The sequence below is a fragment of the Suricata suricatta genome, chromosome 4 (genome assembly GCF_006229205.1).
Source record: "Suricata suricatta isolate VVHF042 chromosome 4, meerkat_22Aug2017_6uvM2_HiC, whole genome shotgun sequence".
In the NCBI taxonomy this organism is placed as follows: Eukaryota; Metazoa; Chordata; class Mammalia; order Carnivora; family Herpestidae; genus Suricata; species Suricata suricatta.
In genome coordinates, this window is record NC_043703.1 from 4,384,879 (window position 1) to 4,402,294 (window position 17,416).

The 17,416-nt window shown below is 40.8% G+C and overlaps 1 protein-coding gene and 2 long non-coding RNA genes across 4 annotated transcripts in view; 2 read left to right on the plus strand and 1 right to left on the minus strand.

The window, feature by feature from the left end:
• The window catches only part of FAM155A (family with sequence similarity 155 member A), a 619,559-nt gene that overhangs the window by 130,506 nt on the left and 471,637 nt on the right, over window positions 1–17,416 (plus strand). The window lies entirely within an intron of this gene.
• On the minus strand, window positions 14,070–16,423 carry LOC115289328. Its single transcript, XR_003907565.1, has 2 exons — window positions 16,370–16,423; window positions 14,070–14,511 (listed from the first exon to the last, which is right to left on the minus strand). It is a non-coding gene; the product is annotated as an uncharacterized LOC115289328 (long non-coding RNA).
• Window positions 16,622–17,416, plus strand: part of LOC115289326 — a 2,951-nt gene continuing 2,156 nt past the window's right edge. For both annotated transcript variants that reach the window (XR_003907561.1, XR_003907564.1), the window contains exon 1: window positions 16,622–16,699. This is a non-coding gene — a long non-coding RNA (uncharacterized LOC115289326). The remainder of the gene's footprint in view (window positions 16,700–17,416) is intronic.

A 17,416-nucleotide genomic window follows, 5' to 3' on the forward strand; every position in this document is an offset into this window, starting at 1 on the left:
TCTCTCTGTGTTGTCTCTCCTACTTGTTAATCAAATCTTGACAAAGAACCTTCAAAATTAATTTCTCTGGCTCTCGAGGCCTCAGTGCGTCATCCTAGGCCTCGGCTTAATTCAGGATCTCAGAACTTTGTTTGTGTTGATGGCTCACATCTCACGTGTTTCAGGCCATGCATTGCCCTGGCCTCTTTCTTATTGCTGTAAGAACCATCTGGGTGTTTGTTTGGAGTTCCTACTGGCTTTTGAATCTGTTTGGGAATGTCACTGCGTATCAATATCTCTTCCAGGGGAGAGAAGAAAAAGATAGAATATAGGCAGTGAAAATCCTCCAAACCCAAATGTTAATGTCTGAGTTTAATGGAGTCATGGTCCATTTGGACAGTTTTTATTCAGATCCTTATTATCAAATCAAGGCACAATTTATAGTGTGTGTGTGTGTGTGTGTGTGTGTGTGTGCTTATTATAGGATTAAAAGATAACTTAATTGAGGTATGTATGCATTAAGGTAATTTAATCAGAGTAAAAATTCAAAGGGCTTAGTTTTTGGTATGGAAGGGATTGATGTAATTAGGGTCTTATTTATTTGTGGCCGGGGATTTTTTTGCATGTGATTTTAGGCAATCCGTATAAAAACCCGGTTCTCTTCTCCAAAAATAAACTAAAAATTGTTCATTTCAATACATTTTTATTTCAAGCAGTAGACCTAAAGTATTGTTTTCATTAGCTATATTCTACTATTACCAAGCATGCATTTCCTATTAATTGGAAAAAAAAAGAGATCAAAAGTTATAGTAAAAACATGCTTTCTTGGCCTGTCTCCTTGTTTCTTTCCTTCCTTTTTTAGTGTTGTTTATTTATTGAGAGAGAGAGAGAGAGAACAGGTTTTTGGAGGCAGAGAGAGAGGGAGAGAGAATCCCAAGTAGACCTCTTGCTGTCAGCGCAGATCCTGACACGGGCTTAATACCATAAACCAGGAGATCATGACCTGAGCCAAAATCAAGAGTCTGATGCCTAATGTATGAACTACCCAGGCATCTCTCTTTGTCTTCTTCTTAAGGAGGTTGTATTTAGAAGTACTCCTGAGGATGCTATTTGAAATTCCTGCTGAACACCCTGAGGGTCGTCATAGGTTAATAGGACATTTCTTCTTCTTTCACCAAAGCTGCCATACAAGCCGTCACGGAACAACGATACCCCCAGGGTGACAAAGAAGCGGGTGACAGCACATTCATGGGATTTTCCTTGGCACTTATACACCTGATTGCTTTTCCCTTGGAAATGCGCACATTCGCACTGGGTTGAAGTACAAGGAACATGATAAAGGGAGAATTATGGGTTGGTATAGTATCACACTATAATACATATGGCAATTCCATAGACATTTCTGGAATGTCTACAAGGAAAGGGCACTCATGGAGTCCACGTAGGTCACACAGTGATGTGCAAGTTGCTTAAATGTAGTTGGGTAATAAGATACATGTATATCTTTATAACATGTCTGTGAGTGGAAAATCACTGAGTATTTCAGAAGAAGGAGGAATCACATTCTTTAGGAGATAAAGGAAGTATTGAATAAGTAATTATCATTTGAGGTGGTTTTTCATAAAATAGTTACTAACACCTAGATTCAACCATTTCCCAAGCAAATAAGCTCCACAGAGATATAGAAACTAGGAAAAGGTTTTTTGTATACTGCTGTCCCGCAGAAGGTAAATGCCAGAAGGAGGTATCCATGGTGATTTGTATAGAACCGTGTTAATCCCACGAGATGTAACTTTATATCAAAAGCATCAAGCGTAGACTTTTCTACAGAGCATCTTGGGATAGATGATATCTTACCTACCTCCTTTTGATTTGATGCCTGTGCCTGCTTATTTGACCAAATTATTGGGCTCCAAAAAGTTATCATCACGGGAGCAGATATCAAATTAATAGTGAAGATTTATAAGATAGACATTTATAGTGTGTGTGTGTATATATATATATACATATATATATATAAATGTATATGTATATACACAAAGCTTATATATATCTGTTTGTGCATATATATATATATATGTATATATATATATATAAAGTTAATGGGAATGCTATTTGTTCATTTCCTGATGGTAACATTTCGATTGTTTCATGATGAGAAGGAAATTTATAAAATAACCATGTTGTTCATCTCCTAGATGGCATTTGTTGAAAGCATGGAATATAATAAAATGAGAAACATTCGTCCACTAAACCAGTATTGTCCCCTACAGCAGCCATTAGCCACGTTCGTCTATTTAAATTTCAAGTTAAACGAATTAGAATGAAATTAAATTAAAAATTCACTTTCTCATGTGCACTGGCCACATTTCAGGCTCTCAGATGCCACATGTGGGTTGTGGTTTTAGATCCAAAAAGTGAAAATATGAAACATTTCCATTTTTGTAGAAAGTTCTGTTGGACAGGAGTGCCCTGAAGTTCCATGGAGGGTCAACCATAATTTTTCACTGCTTAAGAGATTAAACAAATATCTTTTTAAATAGCTCATTGACAGATAACCTTAATGTAGAACTGTTGATCCCCTGGGGGTTCTTCTGGGCTTTGAAAATTCCTGTCTCAGGTTCAGTAGAAACAGCAAGGGGTGACGACTGTGGGTGGTGCCAGCAGCAATGGTGAGGATGGTGGAGAGACCCCGATGACTAGGGTGTGGTGAGGGTCGTGAAATGAGAATCTCTCATCAAGACCAAGCCAGTCTGGGGAGGTTGAATTCTTATTTGTTATCTAATGAGCAACCGTTGCCGACTCTTGGAGTTTGGAGGCTTGTGTTACATCTGTGATGTGGGTGAAGGCCCTGTATTTACTAGGTCCTTCTCACCACACCTGAGGTCTGGTGAAAACTTCCAGTAGAAATGCCCCATCTTTGGGGCCCGGCCAGCATGGAATGGACCTTGAACGTGTTACAGCCTGCCGGGGTTTGTCGCTGACACCTGGTTGGGACTGTCACACACTGTAATTCTTTCAAACGGTGGAGAGAAGTTGTTGTTGGATGTTTAGCCCAAGCTTCTTCACAAGAGCTCTATAACCCATACCTGGACGAAGGCTTTTGACGGATTCCAGTTGTGAACCAAGAGAAACCAACCTCCCAACAGGACTGATGGATAAACCAGAGTTTTCCAAAAGATTCTACATTAGAAGAGAAGTTTTCTCAGTGATGCCTCTGCCATCGAGGTATCTCCTTTCCAGAATAGGTTACCTTGTGACGCACATTTTGGTCAGACGGTTGTTTGGTTAACACACGCAGTCAGAGTTGAAGCCTTTTGGAGTCATTTGTTCTAGCGGCCGGAGAGAAGGTGATGAGTTATCTTCATTCACACAGCGGAGCCACCTCACCTGGTAACCAGGAGTTCTGTCCAGCTCCCGGGACAGTGCTAGGCACACATGAACGAGTTCCCATGCCTCATTTTTCCTGCTATATAAACCTCACTCACACCAACTTGTTTTATATTGCAATAGACACAGTATATTTCTTGACGGAATTTTGTTCACATCCTGATCCAAGTATAAATGAAACTGAGCTCCTGGAAGTTGTATTTGTAGACTCTACATTACTTTATCTTTTTATTGTTTTTAATTTTTTATGTCTTTATTTTATTTTGAGAGACAGAGAGTGAGTGGGGGAGGGGCAGAGAGAGAGGGAGACACAGAATCCAAAGCAGGTTCCAGGCTCTGAGCTGTCAGCACAGAGTCTGATGCGGGGCTCGAACCCACAGACTGTGAGACCAAGTCAGACATTCAACCGACTGAGCCATCCAGGTGCCCCATATTTTTAATATAATTTATTGTCAAACTGGCTTCTCTACAACACCCAGTGCTCATCCCAACAAGCGCCCCCCTCCATGCCCATCCCTCACTTTTCCCCTCCCCCTCCCCAGTCCACCCTCAGTGGGTTCTCAGTATTTAAGAGTGTCTTGTGGTCTGCCTCCCTCCCTCTCTGTCACTTTTCCCCCTTCCCTTCCTCCACGGTTTTTTGTTAACTTTTTCAAGATCCACAAGTAAATGAAAACATATGATATCTGTCTTTCTGTGACTGACTTATTTCACTCAGCATAATAATTTTTAATAGTCCATAAAACAAATGAGACTTTTCTTTCAGTAAAGCTGAAAAAGATCATCTCAAGTGTGATAGAGCTTTCTGAGCTTTGGTTTAGCCATTTTTCCTTTTAAAGTACCATGGATAGTATTCTTGTTGTTATTCTGTGTTGTTGTTGTTGTTTGGACACAGTTAATTTTTATGTTGCCCCAACACTGTTCTTGTTACCAACTTCTGATAAATATAAATATAGATGTGTTAATTATTCCTAAGTATACTGTATTTTTTAAATGAAAACAATGAGGAAGGAAAGGGTTATAAAATAATTGGCTGGTGGTGAAGTTGTTGGGTTATGTTTTGGTTGAAATTGTGCCAACAATATCAAATTCTAAACAGACTCTTTGTCTAGAGTCGTATTCTTCATGGTTCCTTCTATGAGTCTCCAAAAGAAAGGATTCTGTCATTAAACCACAGTGATCCTTGACATATATATCTCTTAATGAAAGCATTTTTTAATGTTTATTTATTTGGAGAGAGAGAGAAAGAGAGAGAGAGAGAGTGATAAATAGTAAGGGAGGGATAAAGAGGGAGGGAGAGAGAGAATCCCAGAGAGAGAGAGAAAGAGAGAGAGTGATAAATAGTAAGGGAGGGATAAAGAGGGAGGGAGAGAGAGAATCCCAGAGAAAGAGAGAGAGAGAGAGAGAGAGAGAGAGAGAGCGAGCAGGGGAGGGACAAAGAGTGAGAGAGAAAATCCCAAATAGGCTCTGCCCTGGCAGCACAGAGCCTGACCTGGGTCTTGATCCCGTGAACCATAAGATCATGACCTGAGCCAAAAATCAAGAGTTGGGCACTTAACTGGCTGAGCCACCCAGGTGCCCAATGAAATCCTTTTTTTTTTTTTTACTATTATTTAATACTAATCTTACCATTAAGATTAAACTGTAAGATTCCTGAGGATGAGTATGACTTAGTTGTCCTTCTCTGGCTTCCATAGCTTATGTGGCTGGTGTCTCCGTCCTTGGTTGCGTGTATGTTAAGGATGAGACTGTTTCAGGAGATCAGGTAACAGTAACCGAGAGAGGATCCATAAAGTAGACTTTCAGCCAAAAAGAAAGATAGTGTTAAGGGGTAGTTGTAGCCTCAAATAAAAATTGTCCTTTTTCCACAGCAAGATTACACTGATTCCTAATGTAATGGGAAAAAATGAAAGCAATATATTTTTACCCAAGGGTAGACCTCTCCCTAGCAGCAAATTTTATCCTGGCTCTCAAACGTCCCATCATTATCTTGATATAAAAAATTCACTCGAGCATTTTCTACCTGGCAGCAAATTGGGCTCATTTGTCTCTTCTTTGCCACCATCCCCAAAGCACACCTACCCATCCAAACAGTTCACGGGAGATTATGATTCTTTTTTAAACTTTTTAAATGTTTTTATTTATTTTTGAGAGAGATAGAGAGAGACAGCTTGAATAGGGGAGGGGCAGAGAGAGAGGGAGACACAGAATCTGAAGCAGGCTCCAGGCTCTGAGCTAGCAGTCAGCACAGAGCCTGACATGGGGCTTGAACCCACGAACTGTGAGATCATGACCTGAGCCGAAGTCGGACGCTCAACCGGCTGAGCCACCCAGGTGCCCCTAATTCTTGCATTAGGATAACATGCATTTCCAAATCAGGGGTTATTGTGTATCTTCCTGGCCTCCATAGAAATCCCAACACAGAAGAATTAGAGCAAATAGAAAACAGAACATCAGTCAGAGTTCTTATTTGCAAGCAAAGGACATTGGCTAATGCTATGACTAATTTAAGCATAAAAATAAATTGCATTTGAGGCTATTAGGTGGCTCATGGAAACTCCAGGAAAGCCAGCTAACTCAGCCCGAGAGCTGTGCAGCCAGGGACAGCGCAGTCTGTCCTCTAAACATCGTGTCAGAGGAGAACGTCACCATGACCATCTGCAGGACCATGGACACTGCTGCCCAGGACCCCTCCCTGGAACCTGTTCCGTGCGGTCCCTTCCTGCTTTGCTTCAGGAGCTTTCCTAAGTAGGGAGGGTGAGTGCCGGCCGTTGGCAGAACTGGGGCCCTGTGTCCTGTGCTGGCCCCGTGCTGGAGGGGCGCGGGGGTCAGAAGCTTTCAGTTTGGATCTGAAAATTGGGTTCTGCCCGATGAGGTAGGGGATTTTTTAAATGTCTAAAGGGGATTCTGAAATGAAGCAACGACGAATCATGAAAAATCCTTATTCGACCTCAAATATGGTTAGAGCTGTTTATCACTGGCATCATGTTTATGACTCAAGAAAGCAAGGAAATTAAATTTTCCCAGATTATTAGATTTACTTCAGCTTACCTGAACGACCAAGTGAAACATTCATATGAATGCACTTATTCTAAAAGCTTGAGGACACAATTCTCTCTCCCCGTGTTCTTGAAACAATGAAGCAATTGCATTAAGCTACTAATGACGTGAAAACTGTTAAGAGAGAAACATTTCTTGTTGGGTATTCTGGGTTAGAAGACAGGATGTTTAAGGTCAGAGAGTTGGAGACCATCAGTATATCCGGTCATTGAACCAGCCCGAGGCCACACCCTCGCACTACTTGGTTGACTAGAGCCTGCCCTGCCTGAGTGGGGGTGAGGATTATATTCTCTCCATTTAGAAAATCCATCCTTTTGGTTTTTGGGGATAACACTGTTTTTCAGGAGCAACGCTGCTTTCAGGTTCTCAGATGAAATGGATTGCATTAAATGCTAAATTTAAATTTGCATCGAGAACAGATCTTGTCGGGAGTGGGGCAAATACGCATAATGAAATAAATAGGAGAATGAAATCTTCCGGATGAAACTCGTCTACTTGAAGGGACGCATCTGCAAAATCTCAGTATAACACGAATCCTTATCAGGCTTAATGAAATAACTGCCTACAGGATCCTGATCCGTCCTACAGAGCGCTCGCCGTACCTTCTGCACATCACGTATTCATAGCAAGGGAAATGCAGGATGAAAACAGAAATTCATACTGTCTGGAAGGCAACAGGGTTCTGGCTACATTTTTGATTAATAATTTGAGTTTCCGTCCTGCACAGAGAATCCAGAGGAAGCATTTTTCAGGCATTTTATGGCCACTGGAGAATCTTCATGTTTCAGAATACTGCAGACACCCAGCTTCTTCTTTCTCTGCAGTTTAGCAGGATGTTGGGAATGTGTCCTTACACTGAATAACTTGTCATTATTCCAGATGTCTGTGTTACAGTCATCGGGGTCATTGGAGTTAAAACCCGGGCCCCCTGTTAAGTTCAGCTTCTGGGGCTGCTCGGGCTTCCGGCCACTGCAGCACTAAGCAGCCTCTGCTCCGTATCTGCAGCATGTACCGCCGCACGAATCACTAGCCAACCCCCTCCTCACCACTGCAGATCTCTTCCCAAGTACAAGTTCTCAACGGAAAAAAATAATAATCGAAGCACACCTCCCAAGTTCTATGTAAGCTTTCTCATTAAAGCGTCCGTGTCTGTTTTCTTATGCCAAAAAGTGGTATCCTTGTTTTCAGGTGCTAGCTAATGCCAGTTGGCTTTTTGTTTTCTTTTGTTATTCTGAGCCTTGGCTTTGGAATATATTTTAAGGACAATTATGTTACTTTCTCGCCTTCTTTCCAAGCTGATGTTTTGCTTATGTTTGATAATACTCTTATTATGATGGATGCCAAATCCTGTGTTGTCTTATATTTCCTGTGTCACTGTACAAACATGGCCCAGTTTGGATTACTGTAGTATATAACACACGTACTCATATAATATAATACATATTGTATAGCATACACTTTCTAGTTGGATGAAACTGGGCTTGGGTATCATCACTAGCATTTGATAATGTCTTGACCTCAGGAATACCTTTTCCCTTATCTGTGGGAGAGATTAATATGTGTCTCTTTCATGTGGCTGATATAAAGTTTAAATGAGAGAATGTCTTTAAAGCCAGGCCCATCAGGTACACAAGAAGGTCAGAACGTGGAAGAACAAACTTCCACTGAGTTCTGTAGGCCAGGCATGGGGCCGACCATAGGAAGACCAGTTGGAAGTCTATTTGCACATTAACTAGGTAGGGACCTAGACATCTAGGGAACATTCTTCTCTCCTTCCCTCCCCCCAGCCCTACTGTTCTCTGGAGTAAGTGAGCCAGAAAAATTGAGACTCAGGACATCTCAATTCTAGATTAAAATGTAGAAATAAAAGCATGTTGAGTGTATTGCATTCTTCACACTGAAAGATTCTACACATTATCAGATCCTCTGTCTTCACATCCTTTTATCTGAAAATGCCTGTGGCCATGCATACATCTCCAGTGCTAGAGATTTTAACCTGTTTCCTCTGATAAACCAATAACCTAAAACCAAAGCTCTAGTGTTGTGAAAACGTGGGAACCCTTCAAAATTCATCGGGCTCAAGATAAACACTACTGCATTGTGGGTAAGAATAGGATCAGAATAGGAAAAGAAAAAGCAAGAGCTGTAGGAAACAGGGTTTATAATGGAGAGAGAGCATCCCTATGTAGCAGGTCTGGAAAAGCTCCAGGGTGAATGACTCTAGAAAAAATAAAAAGAGAATAAAATGTTTGGATTCTCAGGTGCATTTGAAAATGAGTGGGTTAGATTGGTAGGGTATTTTTATAGGGATCTTTGGGAAATTTTCACAATGGATATGATAAAAACAAGCAAATGAAGAGATACCATCCATTTATAAACCTTAAGAAAAAAACTTATGTAAAGAATAAATACATATTACAGTGTTTGGGCCAGCTTTATTTATTCATTCATTCATTCATTCATTTATTATTTACTTTGAGAGAGAGAGAGAGAGAGAGAGAGAGAGCAAGCGCACTAGTAGGGAAGGGGCAGAGAGAGATTGAGAATCCAAAGCAGGGTCCATGATGCCAGCTCGGAGCCCAACATGGGACTCAACCTCATGAACCATGAGATTCATGACCTGAGCTGAAATCGAATGAGAGTCAGATGTCTACCATACTGAGCCACCCAGGCACCCCAGCAGGGAACAACACTAAATAGTCACAAAATGTATAAGCTAATTATTAATTTAACTAAGCTATTGCTTGAGAGGACAGAATAGCCACCCACTATAATGGAAAACAAGTATAGAGTTTCTAAAATGTAGAACTCAAGAATTAACTTTTGAAGAGTTCTTTTTTAAAGAAATAGAACCTTAAATGCTAAAAGAAACAATGAAAATGGTAATGATTGCTTCTGAGAAGCAAGACTAGTGAGTCAGAAGGGTGGATAGGAGACACTTGTCATAATAAGCTTTGTAATAGAAATTGATATTTTAAGTTTTCTGTTGCCTGTATAAATTATAGTAGTTGCTACTCACATTCTTACTTTTAAAGAATGGAACTGAAAGTCAAGAAAATTTAGTAAGTTTGCCAATGTGATTCAGAGAGTAAATGAAAGAAGTAGAATTTTAAAAATTTAATATTTATTTTTGAGAGAGAGAGAGAATGAATGCAAGCAGGGGAGGGGCAGAGTGAGAGGGAGACCGAGGATCTGAAGCAGAAGCAGACTGTCAGCCCGAAACCTGATGTGGGGCTTGAACCCGTGAACTGTGAGATCATGACCTGAGCCGAAGTCAGATGTTTAACTGACTGAGCCACCCAGGTGCCCTGAAAGAAGTATAATTTAAATCAAATCTATCTGACCCCCAAACTCTATACTGTCCACATCCACACAGTGTCATCAGCGATTCCATTTATGTATGGATACACTTACTTTCTCTCTGCTTCAATAAGTAGTGCAGTATGATTTGCTTTCAAGAGACACTGGCTAGTTGAATTGGTCAGTGTGCACCTTTATTACAGTTCTGGCCCCTTGTGATTTTCTTATCTGTTTGTTACAGAAATCTGCCTGTGGTCTTACACAGCTGAGGTTATGGTAGAGAAAGTGCTGTTACCTTGCTTACACATTGGATTCATGGTGGTCCTATGTCGCCAGCTCTCCTAGGACACACGTATGTTTCTCTGACTTTTAGACCAATGGGAGGTGCTTTTGCATTTTTATTTCCCTTCATCCTAAAGGTAGATTTTATTGGTCCCATGTCAGGTGTGAGAACACAGGCTTGGAAGGTAAGGAGTTTCCTTAAGTTCAAGTTGGGGAGCTGTGATCTATAACCAGAAGCAATTCTAGAATAATGTCATAGAAGCAAAGAACTTGCAGAGGAGGGAAACTTACTCTATTTTTAAAATAAAGTTGAATTGTATAGCTTTTATTGTTTTTGCTGAAGAAATCAGGAATTTAGATTCCGAAATTAGAATCTGGGTAAGAAAATTGCAAAAATTAATAACACGGGTCACAAATACAATTAAATAATTAGTAACTGGGTACCTAAGTGCTTGTTGGAAGGTCCCAGTCTCCAGTGATCTCCCCTCTCCTTGCCCATAAAAGAAAATTAAATGAATGAGAATTCTCAGGAACTCATTTCCATGAAAACTAGTCATTGCTTCACAATTGATTTTGACTTTCCAGTGAGATAGATGATAGATAGATAGATAGATAGATAGATAGATAGATAGATAGATAGATGATGAGTAATAGACAAATGATAGATTGATAGATGAATGATAGATTGACAGATAGATGAATGATAGATGATAGACAGATGATAGATAGATAGATAGATAGATAGATAGATAGATAGATAGATAGATAGAGACTGGAAGTAAGTGCTGTCAGACTTCCCTTAACTTATCAAATCATCAAATTAAAAACGAATTGGAGAGCCAGAAAAGAGTGAATGCATAAAGCAGATAGAGGGTAAGGCGTGTTGGAGGAAGCAGAGTGAATAATAACTTGACAGCCAATTTTGAAATGAGGAATGAGGCTGAGAAGTTCAATCCCTGAGTCCCTGGGATTTGAGAAGTTATCTCCAGCATCTCCCAGAACCTTCTTGCTTTAACCTCTGAAAATGAGCCGTCCGTGTTGTTAATGAGCACAGTCCCGGGCTGCGGGTTCTTACGTGGAGTGCCTCTGCCTGCGGCACAAGCCTTTCTCGGTCTAGTTCTGTCTTTTAATGGTGACGCACAGAGAAGTCGGATGGTGTGATAAAGTGCTTTCCCTGTCACCTCTCCTTCTGTGACCTTGGTGCGGGATCAGATCCTTCCCCTCCTTAGCTTCTCATCTGTAAGGGAGGGTGCTAATTTTTCCCACAGGAGGTCTTGCAAGGTTGGTGAAGTGATTGTAGGAAACAGCTAGCTCAGCACTTAGAAAAGACTATGGCTCTTGTGTCTGAAACTCACATGCTAGGTTTCCAAAATCGAAATTTTTATATTCAATGTGTCTGTTTATGACATCTTTTCCCCTGGGAAACATTCTATTCCTGTCATCTGATCAGAGTCATTGGCACGTAGAATCTGGCAGAAAGTATTCAGTAGTGAGCCGGGTGCAGCCGGTCCTTCCTTTTATCCCAGTTGTAAAGAGAAAGAAGAAAAATGAGTTTCTAAAAGAAATTTGACTCAAGATACAATAATGGTGATGCCCATGCACCTGTCACTGAAAAATGAATCTTTTGTTTACTCTAGAAATATGATTTTTATTAATGTCCGATAAATACTCCTATTGTCTTTTTGTTATTTGGACACATAGTGAATCAGCAGATTTCTAGCCATGCATCTGTATTGAGTGGACTCATTGGTTTCGCCTAGCCATAAATATATATCACATTATGAATGATTGTCAAATATGTCATCTGCATGGTATTTTGTTGAAGTTTGTGAGAAAATTTTTACTCTTAATGGGTAGCTTGACTTTTGACAGATCACATTTTTATTTGATTTTTATGGAAATTCCAGAAGAAACTACTAAAAATCACATAGTCTGGGTTTCTTTAGCAGCAAGTGAAACTCTTGAAAGCCATAAATAGCCAGAATTAAAGTAATTTCTAGATTACTTCAAACCGGGCCTGATTTGCATAATATAAAACCGATTTGGATTTGATTTCTCAAGAAAATTGAGATTTTAAATGAAAAAAGGTTTGTGTTTGGCTACATTTCATAGTTGTATCAAAATGTGGTACCAAATACATTACCAAATTTGTTTTTTGTTTTTTTTTACAAAATACTGATATTTCAGAAAAAATATCATTACATATTATGTGTAATAAGTTGGGGAACCCCTTGGATGTGAATCATAGGAAGCTAGCAGAAAAGTGGCGTTTATGACAACCGTTTCTCACTAGAGTCTAATTCAAGGAGGCATGGATCAAAGTTTTTATCTGTGACCTTCTCATATGTCAGAATCATCAGGTGAATGATTTTAAGTAATGTGAATTATCTGTGAGTCTTAATACATTTCTATTAATCTATTTTTTATATGAATCATTATGGTTAAAGTCACAGTGCACTCATTTGTCCATAAGGTTTTATTTTGCTTCACTTGTTCATTTGCATACAAGGAAAATACTTATTAAGCATGTACAGTGTGCTAAAAATATGCTGATAGGTGAAGGGGAAAAAGATATGCCATCGGCTTAGTCTCATTTCATCCACATTATAATGGAGGGTTTAGAATATTGTGATCTAATTTTTTTAAAGAAATGTACATTCTTACTGACTCTTGTTCAGATTCTGCCTATGTTTGTTTTATTCATTTATCTTTTTTGTTATTTTCACATTTGTGGAACACGTCACAAACCATCCAACAAAGCACAGCATCCTCATGTAATAATTGAGCATTTTACACGGTATAAATGAATTTCAGATGCTTGCCTTTTTCAGTATCCAATTATTAATTAGCTTCTGAATATATTTTAGTTTGAAAAGGTTGTATTAAGAAAAACAAAACTCTGATTCATGTGAGACGGAAGACGAGATTTCTGTTTTACTTGGATTCTGACATCAAATGTGAAGTCCATATAGAAACCAGGTGAGGGACGCATCCTTGGACACTTCATTGGCCTGCTAGGGTGGCCAGAGCTAAGTGCTGCAAACCAGATGGCTCACGTAACAGAAACTGCCTCACAGTCTGGAGCCTAGAAGTCCAAGACCAAGGTGTCAATTCCTTCTGTGCGTGGTGAGGGAGAAATCCATTCCAAGCCCCTCCCTCAAGCTTCTAGTGCTTGAAAACTGGCAATCTTTGGCATTCTTTGGCTTCCCAAGATCACCCCGATCCCTGCCTTCATCTTCCGGTAGCATTCTCCCTGGGGGTGTCTGTGTCCAAATTTCCCCTTTTTATAATAAGGATGCCAGTCACATTGAATCAGGGTCGTCCCCCCTAATGATCTCCTCTTAACTGGATTAATTGCATTTGCAATGATCCTCTTTCTACCTAGAGGTACATTCTGAGGTATTTGGGGTTAGAACTTAAGTATATGGATTCTGTGGGAATACAGTTCAAGCCATAACTGGTCATGAATTCTTAGCTCAGATTTATATAAAACTATATGGATTTTTCCAAATCTCTGCAAGAATGCATGAGTAACCTACATCCATCTCACACTCTTGTTTGTTGTATACCTTCTCCGTGACTGTTAGAAGTTCTCCACAAGTGTTTATAGTATGAATAACTAGGCTTCTCCCGGTCACTGTTTCTCCATCCTCTCCACCACAGCATCGGACCCTTGGGTTAGGAGGCCACGCTCAGTGACATCAGTCATCCATGCTCCACTGTGTCTTCAAAGTGTTTGTTCCGACCACATGTGTTGAACTAGACTGGAAGGTGTTTTCCCCACGATTACTTTATTTTTTTAAGTTTAGTCATTTATTTTGAGAGAAAGAGAAAGAGTGTGTATGTGTGCACGCAGGGAAGGGGCAGAGAGGTGGGGGAGAAAGAATCCCAAGCTCGAACTCACAAACTGTGAGATCATGACCTGAGCCAAAATCAAGAGGCAGATACTCCACCAACTCCCCACTGCCGCCGGGATCTGAGACACTGCCATTGCCCACCGTTTAGTTTTTACTTCCTGGATATTAAGATGAGGACTCTCAATGTAAACAGTTGATCTGTTCCACTTAATCAAAGTATCTTTAATTTTAATGCTTCCTTCAGTTCAAGTCACTCACTAATTGCCCAGGAGACAATGCAAAAACCACTTCAGCTTTTTAGAAGATACACACCTAAAAGCTGTCATTCGGAATGTCCTACACTGTGTTCTCCCAGGAGAAGTCAAGCCTGGAAACTTTTAGATGCTGTTGAACCTGTGAACTGCGTATTTGGAATATGATGTTCCCCAATTTACATTTCTTTCCTTTTTAGTGGATCACCATCTCTCTTCTTATACCAGGCACAGTCCCACTGGGCGCTTTGACTGCATTAATCCTCAAAGCGGAGTAGAACTCTCCAAGCAAGGACTTGGAACACAGCAGAACGAATTTGAATCTCAGCTCAGTTTCTTCTTTGTTCTTCTCTCTGAAACATTTCCTTCAACCCCACTGTGCTCCCAGGCTTCATCTGTAAAATCCAGACAGGAAGATTAACTTCTAAGCTCTGCTATGAGTACTAAATTTTCTAACACTTAACTGCAAAATGTGTCATTCCTAAGCTTGTCTTTGCATATTTTTTTCACTTCCTTTTACATACTCAAATGCTATATTAAGTAATAATTGCTTCAGAAAGATTGCAAGTTAGGATTTAGTTATATCTACAGGGAGCTATATTATTTAATCACGTAAATGATAACATATAATACCTTTCAAGATGTGACCTATGATGGTGTCTTCAATTTGAAAAAGGGAATGGAGGCAAATAAATCAAATCGAGTTAAGAGACAAGAATGAGATGTTTCCACACTTCCATGTATCGAGAAACTGAACACTTTCTAGAAGAAAATGTATGTTTCTTTCCATAGCGATTGCATTCCCAGATTTGCATAAGGATTGTAAAAAAAATCTCCTTAAGTAAAGCCATTTTTTGAAAATATATGTCTTGACTCTTTGGTGTCCGATTTTTTTTTAAACTAAATCTTTCAATATTACTATTTTTAGAGTTCCTGTTTTAGGCTTAAATGACCATCCCTTGAAATTCCTTTCTGCAGAGGGCCGTAGGACTGAGGATGTACCTTTTAATTGCCAACCTATCATTAGGATAGTTTCTTTTTTTAATTTTTTAAATGTTTGCTTATTTTTGAGAAGGGGGAAAGTGACAGAGAGAGAGAGGGAGACACAGAATCCAAGGCAGGCCCCAGGTCCCAAGCTGTCAGCACAGAGCTGGATGCGGGGCTCAAACCCACGAACTGCGAGATCGTGACCTGAGCTGAAGTCAGTCGTTCAACTGACTGAGCCGCCGGGCACCCTTCATTAGGATGTTTAAATCTCCTGTATCAGACAGCTGCTACAAAAATTCAACTCCCAAATGAATCTTTATTTACTGGGATCCTAAAACAAAGGATAGTCAAAGGTTATGAATTATATCCGTTATAAAAAAATTAAGCAGTAGGATGCAGTAAGAGGAGAGAGAGAATGGAGAAAGACAAGGCCAGACAGCAGGAGGGGGCTGGTCGGGCCCAGGCTTAGAGGCCCAAGGAAAGGTGAGACTGCGCAGCTGGGGCGGGGGAGGGGACTGGGAAGTCTGACCCCTGGAGAGCACTCGCGGTTGTCCAGTCCAGCATCTCCGTGATTGTTGGCAGGGCCACTTGTCTCTGGATGTTTCAAGGGACGTCAGAGACAGCACCCCCAGGGAAGCTAGCTGTCTGATCAACCTTTCCTGCCCAGCCCAATGACAGAACAACGTTCTCGGCTTCTCCAGCTGGGTCTCTTTGTTCTGTGTCACTTCGTCCTTCTGCTCCACGCTAAAGTGCGTCCCTGCTTCTCCTCATTACCATCATCCTCACCAACGACCTCCGCCTGCAGATCCTTGTCTGCCTTGCTTTGGTGACATTTTCATTAGATAAGGCAATTATGCCGCCAGACTTTTGGCCAGTCTCTGCCTCTGACCTCTGAGCTCCCCGAGCAGATTCCTCGGGCGGTCAGGCGGCAGATCCTTGGCCCTTGGGGCCAAGGTAGCCTGCAGGAGAGCTGTGCAACGACGTTTGCCTTTGACACCACCCCTGGGTTCCCCCCCCCAAATCTTTCTTATGCAGAAAAAAAGAGAGGTCTGGTTGCATTTGATTTGAATAGGCATCTTTGAACTGTCATCCTTTATCCTTTTTCCCCTTTAAGTTCTAAAAACAATTGCCCAGAGCTTTGCCATGGCGTGTCTGAGGCATGTGATACTGCTCAAGCCATAGTTACGTATTTCCCCATGGCTGGTCTTTCTGGGATTACTTGCCACTCACTGAAGTGACCCCAGACGGCGCATCATTGAAACTTACTAATGGAGAACTTGTCAGTACTTGGGGCGAAACCCTACCTTACCCTCGTGTGAAAGGTTTTCAAATTCTCAGTAATGTCAGGTGAGAACTGTGGTTGTGGGGCAGGTGCTTGGTCTGTGATGTCACAACAGCCCTGGTGGAGTGAAGGAGTGGCCCCGGGGCCTTGGTCTTTGTGGCCATAAGATCACAGTTACTCTACGAGAGTCCGTAGCACCAGATTGTAATGACGGTAACACGAGAATGTGGTGGCAGTGCCTAGCACAGGACCTGCACGTGCGGAGCAATCCAAAACTGCGAGCCATTGTTACAGTGTTGAGAATCATCATATCAGTACGTTTTATTTGGAAATGTTAAAATGCGGCATGAGAGGTCTCTAGATGATTATTATTTTTCGAATTATATTTCTTCATGTTCGGTTTGGAGATTTCAGGTGTCCTTCCCGGTGCTATCCAGTGGTCCTCCCTGCAGTGATGGAGCCCCACTCCCCACGTGGCTCTTCAGCACTTGACATATGGCTGGTGCAACTGACTGAATTTCTAATTATATTTCATTTTAAGTTGTTTTATTTTAATAGCCCAGGGTGACCAGATTTAGCAAATAAAAATACAGGATATCCAGATCAGTCTTAGCTTCAGACAAACAACAAATACGTTTTCAGTATAATGGCACAGGACATACTTTTATGAAGTATTTTATCTGCAAATCGAAAATAGCTCCTCGTCACTTGTGTTTACAGTATTGGACAATGTGGTTCTAGACAACTCATTGTTTTTTTAAAGTAGTTTATTGTCAAATTGGTTTCCATACAACACCCCGTGCTCTTCCCCATAAGTGCCCTCTTCCATCACCACCACCTCTTTTCCTCCTCCCCCTTCCCTCAGTTCATTTTCAGTATTCAATAGTCTCTCAAGTTTTGCATCCCTCTCTCTCCTCAACTCTCTTTCCCTCTTCCCCTCCCCCTGGTCCTCCATTAGGTTTCTCCTGTTCTCCTGTTAGACCTATGAGTGCAAACATATGGTTTCTGTCCTTCTCTGCCTGACTTATTTC